At 43.4% G+C, this 19,922-nt stretch overlaps 1 protein-coding gene, 1 long non-coding RNA gene and 5 other non-coding genes across 7 annotated transcripts in view; 2 read left to right on the top strand and 5 right to left on the bottom strand.

Annotated features, from left to right (window-relative positions):
- LOC106744821 overlaps nucleotides 1-2,146 on the bottom strand; it is an 18,842-nt gene extending 16,696 nt beyond the window's left edge. The window contains exon 1 of the long non-coding RNA XR_001374487.1: nucleotides 2,045-2,146. This is a non-coding gene — a long non-coding RNA (uncharacterized LOC106744821). The remainder of the gene's footprint in view (nucleotides 1-2,044) is intronic.
- LOC106744814 overlaps nucleotides 1-19,922 on the top strand; it is a 206,166-nt gene that overhangs the window by 110,041 nt on the left and 76,203 nt on the right. The gene's annotated exons all lie outside the window — the stretch shown is intronic.
- Trnak-cuu lies at nucleotides 3,131-3,203 on the bottom strand. Its single transcript has one exon. It is a non-coding gene; the product is annotated as a tRNA-Lys (tRNA).
- On the bottom strand, nucleotides 3,280-3,352 carry Trnak-cuu. The gene has a single exon. It is a non-coding gene; the product is annotated as a tRNA-Lys (tRNA).
- On the bottom strand, nucleotides 3,429-3,501 carry Trnak-cuu. The gene has a single exon. It is a non-coding gene; the product is annotated as a tRNA-Lys (tRNA).
- Trnak-cuu lies at nucleotides 3,576-3,648 on the bottom strand. The gene has a single exon. It is a non-coding gene; the product is annotated as a tRNA-Lys (tRNA).
- Nucleotides 9,374-9,446, top strand: Trnak-uuu. Its single transcript has one exon. It is a non-coding gene; the product is annotated as a tRNA-Lys (tRNA).

Genomic DNA, 19,922 nt, shown 5'->3' with positions numbered 1-19,922 from the left:
CCCCCCCCCACTGATTTCCCCATTTGCGTCTATTCTCTCCTTTTGTTTGCACGTAACGTTTCCGTACGGAAAGATACGGTATCGTTTACTACAATGTAGTCTCGCAGAATTGCTTTTTCGCGAGTTGCTCTTTAATGTATGGAAGTAAACAGTAAACTGCTTCTGGCTGCGAGAGAGAGGTGGTGCTAACGCGCAGATCCGACGCATCCTCTCGACTTTAAGTTTCTTAAGACGAACTTTTCTTGAATCCTCGCCATCTGCTGCCACTTGTGTACTCTTGAACTCGCGACGGAGCAAAACAACAAGTCAATAAGCAGCTTGGAGTTGTTTCGCAGTAAGCTTCGCAGCTCCCAGATGCTTCACAATGTGGATTGAGTTTCAGCACCATCGACCTAATTCCATGTGTATCCCGGCGCAGAAGTATCGTAAGTCTGAGAAATGAGATCTTGTGCTTTCGCGATATTCATAAAATGATACAATATTGATTTTTACAGAGATCCATTCACAGTCGAAATTACATTGTTTCTCGAGATTTTTATGCTTGAACAAAAGAAGTATAAATTCATAAAACAACAGAAATTATTTTGATCATTAAAATTGTAATTCCATTAATTAATAAATCTGAAGTTTTCGTAACGAAAGCACCGAATTAATTTGCACACCTAATAATATGGCATCGAATATGACTTTGAAAAGCTAATTTTTCGAAATGCGACAAAAAAACTTCAAATTTTCCAACATCTTCATCTTTAGATCGTGTAGCCAGGAGCCAAACGGGCACGCTGTTGCTGTCCGCGGGCTTTCTCAGCCGTCGTCCCGCTTCTCATGACTATGTTTAGCAGATCGATGTCAATCGATCTCCGGGAGTAAATAAAGGCGCGCCACGCGTGGATGCGACGTTTTACCAGACAATCACGATTCGGTCCCCTCATTTCAATAAACGCACAGTTATGGTGATGCCCGGCCGCCCCGAAAGTACCTAATCGTCGACGAGATAAACCTAATCCGAACTTGACACTTTGTACTCTCGCGGTACAGACACCAAGAGCGTATTGAAAGAATCATGTCATCGACAAGTGCATCTCACGACAATGCGTCACCAACAATCAAAAACGGATTAGACGGCGAGAAGCGTGCAGTCGTCAGACAGGGCTGGCCGCGATATCGAGCGACGATATCTATCGATAAAAGAGTATTCGTGTTTTTCAACATGGTTCCACGTCAACGACCTGCCGCGTTTCTAATAGAACGGATAGCGCGCGTAGGAGGTTTCCGCAGCGCGCCGTTTCCCGAAATAATCGCGAGCGATCGTGAGTAGTCTGCCTAAAGCGCTCGCACGAATCCGAGCCCTCGTCGAGCGGTCGTCGAACCAAAGTGGGCGCGACCACCCTCTTTTCAGCTTACCCCTGCCGGTAATATGTTAGGCCTACGAGGCCTACACGCGTTTTCTTTCGCTTATCCCTTCTTTTATGTTTTATGCAATATGCTACTCCCTCCTCCTATTTCTCTATCACTCGGTTGACTTTCAACTTTTGTGAAATACACTGTAACTATGCGTGGATGAGAAATATTGCGACTGATGGAGGGTTAAAAGTTGAGGAAACTTTTGAAATAAAAGTTTTAAGGAATCGTTTTATCATGCAAGGTTATTAGGCAATCCTACAGCTTCGAGGAATTATAGAAGAATAATTCAGGCAATAATAAAAACTAAATGAATTGTAAATTAAGAAAAAAAAAAAACAGTTGGGTCTATGTGATTACCAGCCTGATCCGGTGAGATAACTGGTTTCCTGGCGACAACCAGTTTGCAAAAACAATAGAAAAAAAGCAACGAATCAACTCAGTGATTCATAAAAGATGAAAAACATGCAAAAAGCCACAATTTGTATGACCTTCATCGTGACGTAGAGCCGAGAGACTTTTCATGTTATTTCAGCATCAAAATCGCGGATGTTACTCTCAGGATTAACAAGCCCCACGTATCACTTTACCCGACTTACGGAAGCGGGCAAAGGGGCCGCTCAATCACCGTCGGCGGGCTCACCTCCTTGCGAAAGCGAATCGCCGCGCCGCCGATCGCGCGACCCTCGATCGGCCGGTCCACTTTCGCTCAAAAGCCGCCACCTCGCCCGACGATCCGGCCGACGAGCGGTTCGATAAACATCTTATTTCGGTTCGTGTCGAAACGTCGCGGTGGTGTGCCGCATGCCGCGTGCAACCACTAAAAATACACGACTCTGCGCGGGCCCTCCCCCGGTTCCCGTGCACCGGCACTCGGTGAAACTGCAATCGAAAATAACCTCTCGGAACACCTGGCACCCCGGTGTTCTATTCCACACCGTGTTGGATCCCATTCCCTTTCGCCTTACCCCGTCCTCTTTGTCCTCTTCCTCCACCTCCGCGCGCGCCTTTCTCGAAATTCTCGCACGCAACGGACAAGCGCACCTGTCCCATGCATTCCGCGTGTCTGCAGAAGATTCGTCTCGATGGCATCCGTGTGTGTGGGTGCCGGACGATGACGTGTCGTCGGACACGCGGAAACGGCAGGGTGCCTCGAGGTTTCGTTTCGGTGCGCTTTGTGTGAGCGCAGTCGTGTTCCGATGTCCAAATGTTGACTCAATCCCCGACCATTATTCTCTTCATTGTTTCGTCGAGCTGCTCGACGTCTCCGGGATTTAATTTGAGGCCCGTGTATTCCGTCTTAATCTGATGCGAGCTAAAAAATGAGCTCCGACGATAACGATAAAAGCATGCGCGGACGTAACCTGACGTAACACGCTTGTTGTAACAGCGCGATACCGAAAGGGATGGCAGCGAGATCGACGAATGGGTGTCGCTATCGCAAGGAAACTTACCACTGCAATATCGCCCGACGCTCCGTCCGCAAGGTCCGTCCAGATAAGATTGCGGCGCAACGATTTTACGTGTTTGCGTGCTCGGGAAAAATACACTCGAAGATAAGCGAAAATCAATATTTGTCGCGCGTGTCAAAATAGAATTATTTTTGCATATTCGATTGCTCCTGATGACCATCGGGAGCGAAGTCACGCTCGCGAATTGCCTTCGAGAACAGGTGGTTATCGCGTGATTTGGAAGCACGTGTTTAAGGGGGAGAAAAAAAGAATTTATCCGCCCAACGTGGGGCTCGAACCCACGACCCTGAGATTAAGAGTCTCATGCTCTACCGACTGAGCTAGCCGGGCTGCTTGCTCGCGGTTGACTCATTCGATGGGCACAAAGTTTTCGCCGAAAGAATCGAGCGAATATAAAAAAAAATCTCGCCCAACGTGGGGCTCGAACCCACGACCCTGAGATTAAGAGTCTCATGCTCTACCGACTGAGCTAGCCGGGCTGCTTGCTCGCGGTTGACTCATTCGATGGGCACAAAGTTTTCGCCGAAAGAATCGAGCGAATATAAAAAAAAATCTCGCCCAACGTGGGGCTCGAACCCACGACCCTGAGATTAAGAGTCTCATGCTCTACCGACTGAGCTAGCCGGGCTGCTCGATCTCGGCTGACTCATTCGATAGGCATGAGGTTCCGTCGAAAGAATCGAGAGAATACAAAAAAGACCTCGCCCAACGTGGGGCTCGAACCCACGACCCTGAGATTAAGAGTCTCATGCTCTACCGACTGAGCTAGCCGGGCTACTTGCTAGGAGGTGGCTCACTTATTTGAGACAAATTGCACATCGCGAAATATTTTTTTCATGAATCACCGTGTGATGTCACTGATGACAGAGAGTCCGAATATATAACATAAATGAATGAAAACGATATTTTTTCACACGTTATTGCGATGATTTGCTACCCACTCGAGAAGAGAGTTTTACATCGTGGAAAAATCCAATCCGACACACCGACGATCAAGGCCAATCTCCGCGAGTCGATCGAGTCGCGTCTCAGTGTGAGAGTAGCATAATCCACCTATATTTGAGATTCGACGTGACTGGCACCCTTCCAAGGGATGCTCGGTGTGATTCTTAGAAAGTCTAGTGCATCGGTCCTCTCTTCTTCCTCGTCGTGCCTCCGTACTTTTTCATTCTCTCTATCTGTGCGCGGGTCGACGTACGAGGAAGACCAATGGGTTTTCTGGGTTAATCACCGAGCTCTTGGTTTCACGCACAAAAGCTTAGCCCGATCCGGTCGGATTTGCGCGTGTGGTGGTACAAGAATGGGCTGACCGATGGTGATACAGTGCAGCCATACCTGACGTATTAGTCACCAAATCGATCCTCGAACCTACAATGGGAAACTTAAAATGGAAAATGGCATCCTTTTAAGTCGATTCACTTCTTTCTCACGTTGATTTATGTTAGAACGAAGGACATATGTGAGAATTCATTTCAATTTTGCGATGAAATTCTCTTATTTTTTGTTCAGTGTACCCTGTTTTTCTCTGTTTGGTACTCGCACGGTATTAGCAACTATGTATCATTGGACGTCGATCAAGAAATGTTGACATAATTCGTGGAAAATAAGCCATTAGTTGGTCTAGTTATACTAATTTTAATCTTTAAGACTTTGCCATTTTTATGTATCCAGGCTAGTATCATCGTTCAAGTATTTTTTATTCGATTTTGCTCGGGCTTATCTCTTAGTTGTGTACGTTTCAACGAAACGCCGCAATCGTTAAAATGACGTGAATTTGATGCGGTATTGCATGACTCGTTGCCGATTACGGTGGGTGGTACGTTTTAATCATTTGTTATCAGTCGCTCGTTACAAGTCATTTCGACCTCTTTTGTCGTTACATTGAATTCCATTGACAAGTCAGTGTTATTGATGTGTCGCATTCTAATGATTATGTATTATATGCTTTTTCGTTCATATGAGTGAAAAGACTAGGCTACACACTGAGAAAAAAGAGACTTAAAAATTTATTTGCGAAATATAAGATTTATTTTATAGAAATAAGCGTTCATTTAAATACGTCGAAATAAACTTTTATTTCTAACAAATAAATCAATTAATAAAAAAAACTCAGGTATATTTTACAAAAATATATATAAAAGATATATTTCATCACAATCAAATTTTTTCTAATCAATAAATATCGAAGAAAATGTTACAAGAAATACTTACCTCACAAAATTTCAAATTTTTTCTCTCAGTACTTAAACACATTATTCACATCTGAAAAATATATTTTTCTGCATTTATTAAATGACATTTTCTTCCGACGCTCTCCATCGAACATTTTTTTTACTACGTAAGTAATTTCAGTCGTATATGCGACGAAATATATATTTATTTCATATTAATAATAATATTTAACTAAAGCAGCAGTTGTAAATTATCATCGTTATTTTAGTGGCAAAGGTTATCAGAAAATAGTATGTTAAGTATTATTCGTCGATGATTGCTTTCCGATAGTTTTCCATATTTTTCACTTTGGTCTATTTTTCGTCGTTGAAAATATATTCGCGGGGTGAAATTGTAAATCACTAAAGAGCTGCAAACAAATATACGCATGGGTAGCTGCGTAACGCGCTGCGAGGAACAAATAAATCACGCAGTATGGAACGTATGTCGCGAAACGAGTTCGTTTTCTTGTGAGGTTCAATACTGACGTATTGACGTGCAGTTAAAACATGATGCAACGCGTACATATAGCGTGATATTGTTGCTGTGTGTCACTTGCAAGCAGTTTGGCCGCGAGCGAGTTTGTGCATACAAAGAAACCCTTAATCTAGAAGCAATATAAATTGAGCGAGATAATTAACACGTCACATTCTAAAATCGATTTCGCTATTTCTCCGTTCGGTTTCCCCATCGGTTATTCCTTTGTTTCGGTCTCCGATATCGAGACTATTTTTTCACTTCGGTTCGCAGCGTCACAGATCGGATTATTTATTCGCGAATTCTCTATATCCAGGAAAGCTCATTCGTGACTGACACGATACTGAATTTTTGAAAATGCGATACATTAAGCCTTATTGCGCCAAATTCGACATGTACGCGATTCACCGTATGTGTTACGGATTCACGATAATGTTGGAAGTGATAACCAACAGAATGCTGAAATATTACTGTCCACTTATTATTCTGGATCAATTGAATTGTTAGCTATCGCAGCAGCTGTTCGAGCGCGCTCGTGGAATTATTCCTCGGCAAGGCGCCTATTGTTGTATCGCGTAACTCCTAATATCGAGAAGTTGACACATCGGGAAGTCACTGGCGGGCTGCCAAGAATCTTTACGTTGGGAAACTCCGGTGCTGGTTCTGGGCGACGACCCTGAATCGAAGGAACCATTATGGTTCGCTCACAGTGCTCCGATTTTCTCGTTGCCCGCAGTAAATATCTGTCGGATATCGTGGGAAAACGTCGTGAATTTCATTATCCGTCGGGTAATTTAACTCGGCTGTTCGCTATTAATTCGCGTGAAAATATCGCCCGCACGGCGAAGCGTTTCCCTCACCCGACCAAGTAGGTAGAGGAATAACGGACAAAGGCGCTCGTGAATATTGCCGAAAACAAGGAAAATCTTTCCATAGGATTTATCTCGGTGTCTGCATTTCCTCGGTGTTCATGGCGGCGTCTCGGGTTATCGCGGGTGTCGCGCAGAAGTAAGTGCAGACGTTTTAACCGGCTCGTTATTAGCGTATTTAGACTTCGAGTCGATCGCGTAAAAACTTTTTGTTTCTGTCGTAAATCACGACGATTGCCGCGTGCGTCAATTGCTAAGGACACAATCAGCCAGACGCGTAACGTGTCGATAAAGATGAAAAAAAAAATAATAAGAAGAAGACCACAATGGACGAAGGGAGAAAGAGAAGAGAGAGAGAGAGAGACCGCGCGGATGGAGAAGCATCGTGGAGAAACTCCTTAGAACGATGATCCTGGCTGCAAAGGTTTCTCGCATATTACATTCCCAGTTGTTGCCCGTGTCGTCCGTTAAACGGCGAAACGACGCGGGGAAGAATGTATTCGTGCAAATAGCCGATGCAGCGAAAAACCGCGGATATTTAATTAGCCGGCGATAATCCATGGCTTGACCCCGCGTCGCCGTAACACGAGTCGTTCCGTGTCAAGGCCGCGGAGCATTACTGCGTCTTGACGATTTTGCGGGATTGCAGCGGGAGCGCCAACGGTGCCATAAACAATAACGCGTGCTTGCGCGTCTGTGCATTCCCGCGTCGAAAAAGATTGTTTCGTTGCAGAGATTATCCCGCGGGACAGCAGCGGACAGTGGTTCGAGGGTAAACATTTCCGGCCGTAACGAAATCTTGATAGAAATGATTTCTATATGTTGAGATTTTTATAGAGATAATATATTCGAAGGGGACACATAATTATTCGTCTTTCAATATTTATATTTAACTTTTCTTTTCTTTTTTTATATATATATAAATATCAAATAACTGCACGTTTTCTTATGAATAATTTCTTCGAACAGGTGCGTCATGCACATCTTTCCTGAACTATTGGCAGGAAAACACTTTTCCATTGTAAGGCTACAATTATTTCAGCCACATTAAAACTCCATTAAAAAACGTTAAAAGAATTCGTTAAAGAACTCGTCTTCCACCGAAACTCGCGATAGAATGTTCCTCTGTAATCTTTCACGACTCTCGAAGCTTCGAAATTGGTATTGTATCTAGATAACCGTGTCGCGGGAGTCGAGCAACATTCTCTCCATTTCGATATTTTACTGGCGTAATGTATCGCGGACATTTAAATTCGGGGATCCAAATGACGTTTTTATGTTACGATCGCCGCTGTGTTGTTGGCCGGTATTATATTTATCGGCTTGATCGGTTTATTTGTCGTGCAAAAAAATATATTTCCTTCTCAATTTTAAGTGGAACTTTTTTTACGAAACCGGTTGGAGTCCACGTAATCGCGTGGATTTTTCGCAACGATAACCGTGGCAAAAAGCGATGCATCGTAACGCGTTTCTTGTAGACATTATTTCGAAGCGATACGAGATTCTTTCCGTCGTGTTTGCGATATATATCGAAGGAAGATCGGCCAGTGGCGCGTCACTACAAAGTCCCCGATTGTTCGCTAAGAAGGCAATACGCGGCTACCGTAAATTCGAGTCCGTCGCTTATCGCGCCAGGATGGGGAGATAAAACTCGATGAAGCGTGATTAAATAATTCTACAACACGTTAGGATCCAGCCGGATCCCGGCGTTACGTGTTGCTTGTGTGAGTCACGGATGAAGCGGCATTTTAGACTTGTCTCTCTTATCAGAGATGGCCTTGATTTTTATCTACATCACGACTATCGCTGCTGTGCTTACCTCCAGAAATAAGAATAACGACCGTACTAGCGAATTAACATTTTTCTTTTTGTTACAAGCGATAATTGTACGTTGCTTCTGCGACAGGGCCGACCTTTAGGATCGAAATTGATCGCAAAATCATTTATCACTTTTCTTCTGCTTGGCGAGTTTGAAGTGGGCTTACCTTCGAGATTAATTTCGCACGGTGGAAACGATAAAAGCGATTATTATACCGGGTGCCACCCTGTATAACGCTTATGCACACGGCGCACATCTGCTTGACACGGTTGTGCGAAATTACCGTAATTTGTAACCGCATGGTTAATGCGAGCGTTTGCACTTGGAAAATTGGAACTAAATGCCGGACTCGGACTTCCTCTCGAGGAGTAATCCGCGAGATCGATTAACCTCCGCTGCACAGCGTTACTTGTAATTTACAGCGACTCGCGTTTCTGCATGTCCCGAGTATCATCTTCCTGCAAATGTACCGTGCCCGAACTCGCGGCGTTATCTTGTGCTCGCAGCCGCAGGATAATAATAATTGTTCCGCGACTCCAAAGATGCTACTATAATTTAAGGGATTGCAGCGATAACACGCTGAATCGCACAATGCGCCAGACTTTCGATTAGTATTTATCGGTATTCTCTCCTCCTCTAAATTACATCAACGCTGAAGTATAACTTATGTCATATATATATTTCAACACGTTGATAGCAAATTATTGTTATTTTTATTTTTTTAGCAAGTGTTACTATAGTATCGCACTGAGAGAAAAATATTTGGTACATTTGTAACTATAATCATCATAGTAAAAGAATTACGGTCGGGAAAGCCGATTTTCTAATAAGCGTTACTATAATATCTATAATATCTTTGGCGTCGAAAATAACTATAATTTCCTTCCTATCAGCGCAGGTACCTCGTGCACAGGAACGTAGTCGCACTTGAAGTATACATAAACGTGTCGCCAAGCGTACTTTTTAAGGTTGCGCATTTTTATCCCGCCCGCTTATCGCGCGTGATCGCGAGCTCGTTATCACTCCGGGCATCTGAAACTCACGAGAACCGATATCAGTTTCAATAAGACAGTTATAATGGGCGTTACGCCTCGTAAGAGTCCACAGGGGACTTGGCTTTCAACGCCCGGATAGCTCAGTCGGTAGAGCATCAGACTTTTAATCTGAGGGTCCAGGGTTCGAGTCCCTGTTCGGGCGTTCTTTTTTTTTTTCTCGCCCACTCTCGCTCACCGTCGAAACGTCCGATTTCCGTCGGACGGGAGAATTTTATTTCGCGAAAGGTACAGATTCGCGCCGCGATTTTTTCGTCTACTCGGCGCGGAGATTGTTCCTCGGGAGGGGGGAGAAAAGCTCGACGGCGAATTCCAGCGATGATCGCGAGGAAAGATCCCGAGGGTCTGTCGTGATTTCAGTCGTTCGCGTCGTTCGCACCGTTTCACCCTTCCGGATCGTTCCATTATCTCCGCGAATCCTCTCTCTCGTATTTGCTGCCGTAAAATGGGATATGCTTGCACACCGCCTTCCAGTCCGTTATCCAGGCTATGGCGATTATCGACGCCGTTCCATAAAATAGGAGCGGAATTTTGCTGCGGGAGAAACGACGGAATTTTGCAGTGGCCTAAACAGCAGCGATGTCTATCGCTCACGCAGAAGAATCGGCCCGATATCGGCGCGAGTTTAGACACTACGATCGTCGGGCTCGGAGTATCGATCGGTTGTATTTGATTTCCTTTTTCACGTTGTTACATGAAATTACGGATCTTACGTTATTAATATATACAGATATTGTTTACATTCATAGTTTTCAAACACATACCGTGTGTATAAAAGACCAATTTACAGTTGCCGCTAGTACGCGAAAAAAAGAATTAGCTCCTACAGCTAAAAACTAGCTCTCACGGATAAAAATTAGCTGTCGACATAATACGATTGAAATTTAGTTAATTTAACTAATTCTGTTTAACTAATTCTTTTTGTCCCGGTATCTAGTCTTTAGCTACCACGGTTAAAAACTAGGTCTGGTAACTGAATTTCCGTTGTATTATTATATGGACAGCTAATTCCTTTCTTCAGTGTAAAAATACGCGGTTCAGTCTATCGAAATAACATCAAGCTGTATTAAAATTGTCTCCACGATGTGAATTTCTGGAAGTTATTCCATCAAATTATTAAAGCATGAAGTGTAATTTACTGAGCAATGGCCTTCTCCATTATAATTTTGCATCTTCGATAATACGATGGACGGCCGCCTAACAACGGGGTCATTTCGTCGGTGATATACGCGGCGCAATTATTTCCCAGAGATTGATTGGCGCGATGTCGATGTCGAGAATTACGTTTCCTGACACATACTAATAGCCATCTTTGTTAGCGCGTTCTTTTTTTTCTATTATCGAGTTGTACTCGATTATAACTCGACTAATATCAGATCGTAAGAGGTGAGAATCGGGCAGTGTCGAAAAGACGTTACAGAATCGATATTATTGTTGTAAGAGGCACGTGTGGTTTTTTTCTCTCTGTGTCTTTCATTCCTCTGAAAATTCTGCAAAATTTATGTCGTATTGGCTGCACAGAATTAGAAATGCCTCCACACGGTGAAAGTACGCGCGAAAATAAATCGAAACATTGCTCGATATGTGACGAAAACTACTAAAAGTTTCCAAATTGACATTTCTAACTATTAGTTAGTGTAGATATTTACCTGATAGCGGAAATTCTGCAACTTGTATGTACTGAAAATGTGTCAATGCTCCAATCAGAAAAACTTTAAAGAACATTTTTATGCTTTTTCAATTAGAGGCTTAAAAGGTTCAAAAAATTCACAGAATAAGTTTTATGTATATCTTGGTTAAATTTTTCGATAGACATGGTGAAACAAAGTAGCGCACATTCATGACATTCATATTTATATCGCACTTACATTAACGGTAAAAAAAACTATATGTATAATCAGTCGCGAAAAGATGTGACATTTTTTCCAATAAATTTCTGAACGCATCACGTATCCAGTAGGAGAATTTGTTTTTTGTTAATAATAATTTCCAAGAGATACATTTTCCTATTGAATACCAGATGCGTTGTGAAACTCACCGGAAAGAAAAGTCCTAATTGCGACCCGTACGATCTTCTTTTACTCCGCACGTGTGCGAAACGTTTCGGGAAATAAGCCGAAGTTCCGTACGTCCGATTTCTCCGGCAAGGAAAATCAGTGTAAAAGCACCGTGGAATCGGTGTATTCCGGCGAAGTCCAGTCGACTCGGATGGGGTTAACGGTGAAAAGAGAAATCGTGCGACTTTTTACGAGGGTGGCACCGCGATACATAATGCAACAGTCCCTTTGTGTGGGACACTCGTATGTATAAATGCGCTGCACGTGTGAATGGGGATCTACATATATGTAAATTAAACGCACACGTGCGCTCCATATTTCTAACACAACGCTCGGCAGGTAGTGCGGTTCCGCTTCCAGCTCACGAGAAGCTCACCTCGATAGAAACGCACCACGCGTGCGCACACACACACATACACCGTCCGTGATTCGAGGTTAAGAGAAGGAGAAAAAGCCGGATAAATATGCGTGGGCGAGCAATTAAGGATTCATTTAGCTTAGCCGAGCTACCGAGGGTCTCGCAGGTGTCGAGCATTTTAACACAAAATCACGTCGAAATCTGCAAGATTCTCCGTGTTATGTTTGTATAGTTGTTAGAGTAGCTAAGCTAATCGAGGCGCTCGATTTACGTCATCCTATCATCGCCGAGGAAAACGTGAAATATTAATTAATTACAGCACGTTCGCGAAAACGTCACTAACGTTGCTGACTTATTTTCTCCCTGTAGCCGCGTCTTACAATTATAAATTACATTTTTCTCTTCTTTTTTGCTGTACTTCTATAAAATCGTTATGATGAATTCGCGGGTTCGCGTTGACCAGCACACGAGTATCGATCGAGTGTCACACAGACGATATACAGCTTGGATCTATATTTAAACAAGCTCGAATTATTGATAGTAGTACGAATTATTGATTGTGGTATACAGCTGCATATTATTCCAATCGATTTCGATACAACGCGCCTTTCCTATCGGAAAATCTTGACGACGTTCCGCCGACATCATCGGCGGACTTTCAGCAACAGCGGATATGCAACTTGGAAGTCTAGAATTCATCTCGAGATATCAATTCATTTATTCGCTTTATCGCATCGTACAACTGTACCTTTTCTCCTACTTCCCTGTTCGTTAATCGTCGCCTACTCTTTGCTCGTTAATCGTCGCCGGTCTGTTCCTTTCCTCGGAAACGGTCGAAATCCATTTGAGAGTGGATAAAATTCGAAGTTTATAGAAAGTACCGGTTAGCATCACGAGTCGTATCGGGAAATGATTAAAGAAAAAAGAGAGAGAGAAGAAAACAAGGAGGAGAAGAAGACCGCAAATTCTTTTTCTCTTTCTCGCGACAAGTTTATACCATCGCGCGACGAGTTCGAGAGCGAGAGAGAGAAAAAGAAAGAAGTGTACCGAGTTTCCGTCCACCACGTATGCAGCGGGCTGCGCTCTAATTCCTTTGTTTAATACGTCGCTCCACGATCGTCGCGCTCCCACGCTTTTTTCCCGTTCACCCTCACCCTCGGCCGTCGGCTTTTTCTCCCTAGAAAATGCCAAGCACATGTCCCTCTCTGTTCGTATCTCCGTCCGATCCGCGCCGCGAGATACCGTTTTCCCTTCCAATACGGGCAGCACACACCACCGCGTGGCTACACGTGGCGTCGCGCGATCGAATTAAAACTAGAGAACTAGTTTATTTTCCCTTTGGGCTCCTGTTGTTTTTCCGACTGTGCGCCTTTTCTATTTTTCCCGACGCGGACCGCACGAGAATAACGTCTTCCCGGAGATGGTTTATGTAAGCCGTGCGCTGCATCTTTTCCGCGCTAAGATAGATGTGTCAAAATTCGTTTGGTCTCGCGGGCCATGTGAACTACTTTGTAGTGTCTACCGAGGCATACTTTATGTATCACAAATATTTTTAACTATGTTTCTTCACAGTGGCATAATCTTTGATCTCGGAAACACTACGATTGTATATATATATTGTGTGTGTGTGTGTGTGTGTGTGTGTATGTGTGTGTTTAATAGATCGAATCTGTAGAATAGATAAACACTGAAAGTAATCGTTCTGATTTGCGAAAAAATTATTAAAATATAAACTATTGAAAAAGTAGTGGTATATTATTAATTGATATTACGTTATTAATTTCATACCCGATATTATTAATTTACGAAAATTAAAATATAGCTTATATTTCTTGAACTATAACTAAATGATTTTTTTGCCGTTTTCCTCTTCTGTTTCAATCTATGAACATACTGTCGCTGGAAAGTTTCCTCAACTAATCGACTGTGCGATAGTTGCTCGTCTTTTCTACTAATTGCAAATGACAAGAAAGACTTTAGGAAGCACAAAAGTAACAACTTACACACGTAAAAAAAAAATTACATTATTCAAATATACAAATATTCCACATACACGTTTAATGATAAACGACGAGCTTCCGGGAATTTTCCGACGACAGTATAACTAAAAAAATTAAATTTCAAAGAGGATATAATTTATGATATGAAATTTATTAACCAATATAACTAGTCGACACCGTATACTTATTACACGCGCCCAATTTTAGATCTAGATCGCTTTCGGTTCTCGAGGTCGAGCGAAAAGCCACTGCGATGACGTTCTAAATATAGAATTACTTTTTATGTAAATGATGACTCTCGTCATTCAAGTTGATAAAAAGCTGCTCTCGTCGCTCTGCGACAAGAGGTGATTTTTATCGCACACTTTTTACGCTCGCTCCTTGCGTTTTTTCATCGTTGAGATCAACAGTAAAAAAGAGAGAAAGAGAAACGCGAGCGCGCCAATTATGCGATAATTATATTAATGCTGCAGATAATACCAGTTGCGTGCGCTGTCTTTGGCAGAGACCTGTTAAACGTCTCGAGAAGTTAACCTTGAAATCCTTCGATCGATTATTATCTCTCGATCGTCTTGATCTCTCCGTTCGACGGCTGACGCCATTTACTGCTCGCGAATCGACGCGCCTCTTCTTTCGCGTCGCGACTCCTCGGCTCTTCCGGATTTCGATCGCGCGTCACACGCTGCAGAGACGACGACGATCGTTAACGATCGCGACTGCAACTGTAAATCAGCATCCTTTACCGTTACCGATGCGGCACTCGTTAATTATAGCATTCAGCAAGAAGGCCGGCCTCGCAATATCATCGAACGTGGTTTAAACGGACGTCGCCGAGAGGGGAAAAACTGGGAAACGCTCAGACGTTTATTTCGACATTCGTGTAACCGCGACGAAGTAAACGAACGACAGGAGCCATCGTGGAGGCATTCGATACACTGCGACGGATTAAAGTATCCGATGGGCCGCGTTGAAAAGCAGCCATTGAAACCGGTATATAATCTTTGATGAGTTGGGTTTGACGCGTGAGAGATACGGAAAAATGGGGGAGGCTTACGCGCACGTCGATACTCGCGTTTCCATCGCGCCGCGAATAAACACAGGGATTACTTCCGCGCATTGTCCAACCGTGCTGAAATCTGAACCCGTCGAAGTCATAAAACGGCTCTGATCCCCCCCCCCCTCCCCTGGAAAAGCTCCATACATATTAGGTGTGCAAATTAATCCGATGCTTTCGTCACCAAAAATCAGGATTTAGTTATCAATGGAAGATGCGCGATTTTAATGATCGGACTGATCTCTATTAATACCGGTGACCTGATATCATCTATCGGACAGCTGTCTTAATTTCACCGTCATATGAACTCGGTAGTTTTGAATCAACAAAGTCATCGATAGATTTTCGGACATCCTCTGTTACTTTAAAATGTGTGTTCAGTCCGTGCCGGCACCGAGAACGAATAACAACGCAGTTATTAACAGACGATTCCCACGGGGTCTCGGCTTCGTGATGGCGCGTAAAAGATTCGTCTAATTAAAGCCGAACCGACGCCTACCGTATATTGTATAACAACGTAATAAGGGCGACGGCGGATACATAGGTGTTCGGGCGTGGATATCATATCGGCCGGCAATCAGTATTCAACGGACGAGCTTGTTTATTTGCGCGCGCGGGCATTTAAATGCATCCGAGTGATTCCCAGAAGGCACTCCCGGCGATTGGACGTATTCAGGAGCTCGGCAGCGTACTCTCTCGATGCCTCGATCGCATCGGGCCGTGATGCGACGGCGAGCGCATTCGGATCAATGTTGTTGCGATCGTAAAATGAGAAAACGGGATTGACACCGGATTCTTCATTGCATGAGAGAGAGAGAGAGAGATAGACAGGGAAAAAAAAGGGAAGAGTCGTTGAATTTTGTCAAAATTATTTTGGCAAAAAAAACTTCCAATTATAATTTTATTATTTTTATTAATTATGATATGTCTCACATTGTAGTCGCAGAAAAGAATTTCTGTCTGTATTTTAGTTATTTTGTCTCTGTCTTCGTTATATATAGATAGTCAAGAGAAAATAAGAAATCTCAGAAATATCTTAAAGAACGAGCATAGGAAATAATGTGAAAGTGCATGAGAGAGAAAATGTGGAGCCGGCTCCACTAACGGAGGGTGAATTCGTATCGCAATATGCGAATCTAATCTGATTCCGGATGCACTTTCTCCGCGCTGATCGATACGATCGGAATTAATGGTAAAAAAAATAATTCTCCGTTGCGTTTAACTAGAGGTCTTTATTTCTAGGAGGCTGAGATCTACGTGGAAGCCCGACGATGGCTATCATCGACCATGTACCTTTCTACCCTTTCGCGAAACAGGCGCAGTACGTTAAACGCTCTGTGTTAGTGAATTGGATTTTAACAACGGCCACTATTAGAAACGATTTAGACGGCAGTCGAGGCGTAGAGCCGGTTTTGAGGAAAGAGAGAGCCGGAAAGAGAGAGAGAGAGAGAAAGAGAGAGTCGTCACGTTGGTGAATATCGGACGTATTAATGTACCGATTAATGCGTCAGGACTCGCCCTTTTTTTGTTTGTTACGTAGGAACCCGTTCGATAGGAGAAACTCTTGCGTTATGGATTCTTGCGAAAGATGTACGATCTAGGACGTGTGTCGGATCTCACTTCCCTGTCGGAATTTTCATTTTGTTGAAAGACCGCGTACACGTGATGAAACTCAATCGACGGGCTGGAAATTGTCCGTCGCTTTACACTTCCTCTTACGTACTCGTCCACAAAATTTCGTTAACTCGAGATTCTTTCTCGCCCTATTAAGAAAGAAAGAAAAAAAAAAGTAATCCGAATGTAGGAGTTTCATAAGAGAGCGCGTTACGTCACGTGAAGTCCCTTCTTTTGCAATGAAACGTAGCGAAGAATTCGACACCTTCAGCCGAGTTCGCCTCGATTAATACCCTCGTTGCTACATCGTAATTACAATATGCGCGCACCTTCGAAGCATCGATAATATCAAAGAGCCGTTTGGGAGGTGAAAGGGTCAAGCAGCCGGATAGACTTCAATGGCGCGACTTAACAATCTATCGCCGGCGCATCGGAGAGACGACGTACGTGCTCTCTTTACGTTCTCCCATATGCAATTATGTTGCGCTGTGGATAAGAGTTGAGCGAACGGCGCTGGGCGGTCGTTCGATCCCGAAATGGTCCTCCACATTCCGTTTTCTCGGATCCGTAACGAAGGTCGTATTCCGATTTACGTTTTCCGCCGGCTCGTAAAACGCCTTCCGGCGACACCTGCGCTCCCTCGGCGGCTTTATGAGCCGTGGCGATCCAAAGTCGCGCGTAAAACGTTAACTACTCCCGTTCCGGCCGAACGGGAGGAACTATTTCTATTTAATTCCACGATTCCCTCTTTCTCCCGCCCTCGCGAGATGAGCGCGCGATGTTCCGCTCATGTTAATAACCGTTCGCTGCTAACTTAGCGTTTTCTTCCTCCCCCCCTTATCTTATCTTTCTCTTTCTCGTTTTTGAGGCGTCGCATTTTGCACTAACATATTGCACACGTCTGGACAGACGTCAACTATATTTTCCTGATCAATGAGAGAGTCGACATTCTGCCTCCATATTAATTTGATAAATTCCATCGAACTTGAAGAATCAATGGAGAACTTCACAATATGACAATGTACTGGCTGTTGTTCTACGCTGTTAGAAAAGTTCTTAAAAGTAATAACGTTTCTGATAGGAGAGAAATTAAGAATTTTATATTATACATTTATATTAAAACTTACAACCTCTTAAAGATTTTCGTAATATCAGTGTTATTCCAGTGTTGAAATTCTTAAAATCTACCGCAGAATTTTTTTTTTAATTTATAAACTTATATTGAACTGTAGAGAACGGATTTTAAATTTAATAAGGACATTTATTTGAACGTGTTGAGTAATTTATAATTAATAGTAATTATAGCATGTAAACTATCAATCCTTTGAATTCGACGATATTTACGAGATTAATGTAGAACCGACATTTCGACTTGAGTTCGTTTTCTCTTTCGTCTGGCGCGACTTTAACTGCGATGTAGTTGATGTAGTAATGTAAAGTGCAGCCGCGTCGTCTCTACCACGGCATAATCATATTGATAGATTGTCGGGCACGGCGATAATTCTAACGATGATGTAACACAGTCGTGACTCACCGGCTCGTTTCGCGAAACGATAACATTTCCCGGCGAGTTAATGTTAATTCGCCGACGCTAATTCAGAGAAGACAATTACAGTTTTCCTTTGCCGGTGCAATTATCAGCATCGACGTTTCGCTACTTTATCTACGCGTCTTGCTCATAATAAAGACGCGATCGGAAGGAAACGTGTTTCCTCATTTTCATATCGCATGGAAAATTCGAACTCGTCGCTGCTTCTTGCGGGTACAGCGAACGAATTAAGGAGATACGGATCTTTACACGAAGAATTTTCAACTTTACGTATCTCGTAATCATAACCTCGTCGAGTGTTCGTCTATCTTTTCGGGATTATGGAATATAAATTGGAGATTTGAAATTTATGGGTGAAGTATACGGCGCGCGCGCGCAGCCGTGTTTTATAGAATATAAAAATAAAATTCGGGATCTTATAAGCCCGCGGAGTTTCACGCGCGCTAGCGGGAACTAGAACAGACTTGGCGATGGTACCGAAGTGTCATCGAGTAGGAACGCGTTCAATTTGTTTTTGTCGGACTAAAAGAGACGCTCTTTAAATAGCGACGAGATGCTCACGGCTACGGAACGACATGTTAAATGCAATACTCGGATCTTACGATATCGTTGCGTGTCAAGTGGACGTGCGATCGCGCGCGAATACGTCGGTCTCGGTGTGTACGACGTGTACGAGTTATTCCAGGGAACAGGTGTGAGTTTAACACGACGGATTTTTTTCTTTTTTTAACATCCGCGCCGTTCGTTCGAATTATCCGCTCTGGCGAATTTCGAACTGATCCCGTTCCCGATGAAAACGTGATTGAAGGGCCGTCGTTATTATTTTACAACTTCTCTTGCCTTCCGAATTAAATTTGGCTGAAGTAACGTTGCGCCCTCCGGCACAATGGCGCGGGCGGGTTAAATCCCGACGGCTAATCCGTTCTTACCCGAAAAAGACGAGAACGAAGGGACTCGCTCTTTAAATACTCACGAGCTACTTCCGACCGAACGACTTTCCGCACGAAAAATCGACAGTGGCTTGGACTTAGAGCCGCGGAAGCTCCGAAACGTAATAACATTTCGAAGTCTCCCTTGTTCCCGTGAAAGTGTCCGAATCGCGGAAAGTAACGGGATAACTTCCAAGCAAATTGTCGTTGATTTAGCGAAACAATCTTCGTTAGTATTTCACCCGGTACAACTGGGTACTCGTAATTACAAACTTTTTCAGGAGAAGGGATACACCGCGCGAAACAATTAAAGGATTGCACCGAACTGATAGTCCGTTGAACAGTTCTATCGCTTTCATCAGATATGAGAGTTAAATAGCTTCCGAAGTATTTCCCCGAAAAAAAAAACTGAAATAAAGACTAAGGTTGGTGTTCATGGTTTGCCATTATTTCACAAATATCTTGATAATTCTTTGATACTTAGTAAATATATATGTAACCAAATAGGATCTCTTTATGTTTCTTACTTATGCCCGTTTCTATCATCATGATTTAAATCCAATCGACGATCAACTCAATCGGAATCGGCCAATTGCATTGATCAGTTTAGCTAATTGCCCAGTGCAATTGGTCCATTCCACTGAGTTAATTGTCCGTTAGATTTAAACCACGATGGTAGAAACAGACATTGGAGCCGTATGTTTGCGACGTTGCACTTCTAACACAGAGCCTGTGCAGACTTCCCGAGAGACTAGAATCCATCATTATTTTGGGGAAATCCGATCGGATCTCGGGACATTTTCAACACGAATCGTTCGCTCGGTGTAAGATTACAAAAAAATGACTACCGCGAGCACCGAAAGGTGTACGCAAGATTCACCAGGCTTTTGAACAAGCGATCGTTCGGTCGGTTCGAGCTATGAAATACGATAATACCCTAATAATGAATAATAACGTATACATGAAACGAGATCCGCACGGTGCCTGCTCGGCGACCGAGGTTCCGACTATTCCCTTAGTCCGCCTAGCGGTAAATCCGACACCGGGAGCCGAGCGGAGT

The sequence above is a fragment of the Dinoponera quadriceps genome, unplaced genomic scaffold (assembly GCF_001313825.1).
Source record: "Dinoponera quadriceps isolate SergipeBrazil2010 unplaced genomic scaffold, ASM131382v1 scaffold1308, whole genome shotgun sequence".
In the NCBI taxonomy this organism is placed as follows: Eukaryota; Metazoa; Arthropoda; class Insecta; order Hymenoptera; family Formicidae; genus Dinoponera; species Dinoponera quadriceps.
This window is presented reverse-complemented; position numbering and strand designations above follow the sequence as displayed.